The following is a 5014-nucleotide window of genomic DNA, read 5'->3' as shown; positions in this document are numbered from 1 at the left end:
GGAATTCTTGTCCTCAGTTGTAGTTTAATTGTCTTGGTGTAAACAAGCTGAGCAATAACAGAAAAATGTCATTGCTGAGATGTAGTGGAATTACTGCCAGTCACAGGCAGAGACTCCATTACCGAGGAGGATTCACAGCTATAAAGTCTATTATCTCAAAACAGGACACTATGCAATCCATCCATGCAAATTATCTATGTTTTTGCCTAATAGTGACGAAAAATACATTGTCACAATGGCTAACTAAGGTTTTGAATCTAAAAGTTCAATTGCATAAAATATTGTTTTCTTTATTGGTTTCGAAAAACATGTTTACAACTGTCTTAAATTATGACATTCTTGTGATTTCTATCTCTTAAACGACAGTTTAATAATATCGTATTTTTGTAATAAGGATCACCACATGGCATACAATAAGGTCAGACTGAACTTTGCATTCTCAGAACAAATGTATTTTTCAGAAACATCAAGTTGGGTTTTTTTGTGTCACCTTTAACATTTTTGTAGTTTTACTTGTCATAATTGTTTACATGCTGCTCAAAACCCATTAAATATGCTATAATACAGATATGTTGTAGCAGATGGCTTATATATTTAAAAAATGATTTTGTTATTAAAGGGATAGTTCACACAAAAATAAAAATTACTCCATGATTTACTCACCCTCAAGCCATCAGGTGTATATGACTTTCTTCTTTCAAACGAATACAAACAGAATTATATAAAAAAATATCCTGGCTCTTCCAAGCTTTATAATGCAGTGAATGGTGGTCAAGATTTTGAAGCAAAGTGCATCCATCCATCATAAAAAGTAATCCACGCGGCTCCGGGGGTGTTAATAAAGGCCTTCTGAATGAGTCGATACATCTGTATAAGAAAAATATCCATATTTAAAGAGCAGGTCATATGGGTTTTCGAAAAATACCTTTTTTGCAGAAATGAGAAATGTTCTAATCAAGTCGTGCTTGCGATGGAGTTTCCGGTTGAGCAGCTGCATCAGTATCATCCTTGGACTCGGGCTCAAATTGATAAGGTAATATCGATGGCAATGTAACCTTATTGCATCTTTGTTTACAGGTAACCCTCCGGAGCAAATTAATTATGGTAATGGGGGATTCGTTTCCGACACGCATTGTATACGGAAAGACCAATCACAACAGACTTGGCCAGCTGACCAATCAGAGCAGAAAAGGCTTATCAAAGGGAGGAACTGCTTCGAACGAATCGTTTCGAAATCATTGAAAAATGATTCTAATATTAAATGTATATTCTGAGAAAATGACAATGTTTTCTGATCTTAGATGTGTTTAAACCTGTTGTAGGGAACTCCAACACAATTATGGTAATGGGGGATTCGTTTCCGACACGCATTGTATACGGAAAGACCAATCACAACAGACTTGGCCAGCTGACCAATCAGAGCAGAAAAGGCTTATCAAAGGGAGGAACTGCTTCGAACGAATCGTTTCGAAATCATTGAAAAATGATTCTAATATTAAATGTATATTCTGAGAAAATGACAATGTTTTCTGATCTTAGATGTGTTTAAACCTGTTGTAGGGAACTCCAACACAATATTAGGACACTTTAAAATACCATATGACCTGCTCTTTAAAACTTTATAAACAATAATCATACAGTGCGTGCACAGACAGTGTTTCATTTTTGAGTGAACTATACCTTTAAATCAGCAGCTTCCCATTGTTACATCCTACCAAGCTACAGAGGCATGTTGTCACCAAAGGTCACAGATCCATATGTTTGATAACCTGTATCTTTTTTCCTGGAAAATAATGTTCAATATGTTAAGTAGTCAAGGGAGAAAAATTAACATTTTGTCATAATTTACTCGTGTTGTTTCAAACCAGCATGACTTTCTTTTGTGGAACATAAACAAAGAGGATATTTTGAAAAATGTTGATAATTAAATCTTGGTGAACATTGATTCATATTGTACAGAGAATTTTTTTTTTTTTTAAATAAAGGAAAGTCATACAGGTTTGGAACAACATAATAGTAAATGATGACAGAATTTTCATTTTTGGGTGAACTATCCCTTTAAAGGTGGGGTACGCGATTTTTCAAAAAGGCTTTAGAAAACTGATTCGGGCGACTAGCAAAACAAACTTGGGTAACACTTTACAATAACAGTACATGAATTATCATGTACTAATACCTGAATTAATAATTACTTGACTATGAACTAATGATGAGTTAAGATATGTATTAATCCCGAACTAATGAAGAACTAACTTAACTACGACATGAGTCATATGAACTACTGCATGAATAACACTACCTTAATTACATGTTAGTTCCTGCATGTTAGTTAATGTATTAATTAACACTTTGGGGTAAACTAAATCAAACATGCTCTAGAAGCAAGATGTATGAAAATGGCACAATGTAAAATTGTTTATAAATTTGCCACCTGCAGTTGTCACAAACATCAGTGAACGACTGGATTTCTTGCAATATTTACATTTAACCTAACTCGTCCAACACACAGTAATGCATTCATAATTAAAAACAATTTCATCTCATTCTGTTTTGAGTGATTCCACTGCTGCCGTCCTACAATGACGTATTCATTAAGCAAGTGCAATTTTCCAAATTAAAAATCAGCGTTAGCATAGAGATGATGGTTATCGCTTTGGTTGTGTTATGGGTTGGTTTACTATATTTATATAATAATAACGCACTGCAGTCAGACGTTTGTCTTGTGTTCTTGCTCTTCTTTTGGGTCACTATTGCCCCTTCAAAATGTCAACTTTCCTCCTACTGTTCAGTTCCTTCTCCATCCAAATGCAGTCACAGGACCTCTGCTCTTCCACTTCTTTACAAACCACCGAAAAGCACCAAATATCTGATTTAGATGAGCTGAATACGTATAGAACATGTGTAATTAATAACCTTTTAAAGATGTGCCTCTCCAAGACAAGTCATGACATAATAATACATTAACAAGTCATGAATTCATGTTACTTAATACGTAATTAATGATGAGTTAGTAATAATGTGCCCCCCCCCCCCCAAGAAAATCAAGAACAAAAGAAAACATAAACAGGCCAGGATTACATGTGTAATTAATAACCTTTTAAAGATATGCCCCTCCAAGACAAGTCATGACATAATGATACATTAACAAGTCATGAATTAATTAGGGCTGTGTATTGGCAAGACTCTGGCGATACAATACGTATCACGATAAAGGGGTTGTGATACATTGCGATACCGTAAGCAAGGCGATATATTGAGATACTTCTTATTTTAGGAATAGGATATAGTTTTAGGAAAGCTGTCATAAAGAACACACCACCATATGCAAACCTTAGCAATAAATAAATCAAATAAATAATTATTTAACCAGAACACAGTGGGATCTGCATTTGCAATAATCAGTCCCTGTAACATTCAACGTTATTCAACTTTTTGTGCAGTATGAGTCAAGAGGGAAAATTAAAGTGCTAGCAGGATCCTTTAGTTAAATGTATAATATGTATTTTATAAAAAGACCATATATGTTTTTAGACCCTGCTTTAAAGGTTCACATTTTAAGTTTACAATTAAGAAACGAAGAAAACTATTTTAAAACAATAAAATAAATACATATGTTAAACATTCTCGGAACCTTTCCACTTGGATCCCACACGTTTTTCAGTTTGTATTTATGCTCCGCGTGGAATCGCCGAGACCGCGACGCGAGCACCGCCCCAGCTGCACAAAACGCCCCCACCACGAGAGAAAGCCGCAGCCGCGCGGCGACCCTACCGCCTGCCGTGCCCCGCGCGAAGGCTCTTCAAACAGGACGCGGCAAGCGGGCAGGATCCTTTAGTTAAATGTATAATATTTTATAAAAAAAAAGACCATATATATTTTTAGACCCTGCTTTAAAGGCTCATATTTTAAGTTTACAATTAAGAAACGAAGAAAACTATTTTAAAACAATAAAATAAATACATATGTTAAACATTCCCAGAACCTTTCCACTTGGATCTCACAGGTTTTTCAGTTTGTATTTATGCTCCGCGTGGAATCGCCGAGACCGCGACGCGAGCACCGCCCCAGCTGCACAAAACGCCCCCACCACGAGAGAAAGCCGCAGCCGCGCGGCGACCCTACCGCCTGCCGTGCCCCGCGCGAAGGCTCTTCAAACAGGACGCGGCAAGCGGCGGAACCGAGGCGGCGCCCGCGCCACGGTCCCGCGTTGGACGTTAAAAGCCATATGACGCCACACTTCAGCCGTTTCTTATATTTTTCATATAAAAATTATAATAACCTGTTTTGGTTATGTTTACAATTAATTGCAGAAGGTGCGCTCAGCAAAAATGACACGAATATTGATGGTTTTCATCCGCGCCACGGTCCCGCGTTGGACGTTAAAAGCCATATGACGCCACACTTCAGCCTTGTACACCGAAACGGGAACTGGAACAATTCTTTCATCCTCCATTACTAGCAGCGAACTATATTAACGTATAAAAAATAAATAAAAATATGTAACTTGGCTGAAAGCAAAATTTAAAAAAATGTGTCTCACTTGAATTAGGCCTAATTCAATTAATTATTTATAAAGTAACATGAATTCATGACTTGTTAATGTATCATTATGTCATGACTTGTCTTGGAGGGGTTATCAATTACACATGTTCTATACATATTCAGCTCATCTAAATCAGATATTTGGTGCTTTTCGGTGGTTTGTAAAGAAGTGGAAGAGCAGAGGTCCTGTGACTGCATTTGGATGGAGAAGGAACTGAACAGTAGGAGGAAAGTTAACATTTTGAAGGGGCAATAGTGACCCAAAAGAAGAGCAAGAACACAAGACAAACATCTGACTGCAGTGCATTTTTACTATAAAGATATAGTAAACCAATCCATAACACAACCAAAGCGATAACCATCATCTCTATGCTAACGCTGATTTTTAATTTGGAAAATTGCACTTGCTTAATGAATACGTCATTGTAGGACGGCAGCAGTGGAATCACTCAAAACAGAATGAGATGAAATT

The sequence above is a fragment of the Sinocyclocheilus grahami genome, unplaced genomic scaffold, assembly GCF_001515645.1.
Source record: "Sinocyclocheilus grahami isolate Dianchi unplaced genomic scaffold, SAMN03320097.WGS_v1.1 scaffold233.1, whole genome shotgun sequence".
NCBI classification, from domain to species: Eukaryota; Metazoa; Chordata; class Actinopteri; order Cypriniformes; family Cyprinidae; genus Sinocyclocheilus; species Sinocyclocheilus grahami.
The sequence above is the reverse complement of the archived record's forward strand: the minus strand, read 5'-3'. Positions refer to the sequence as shown.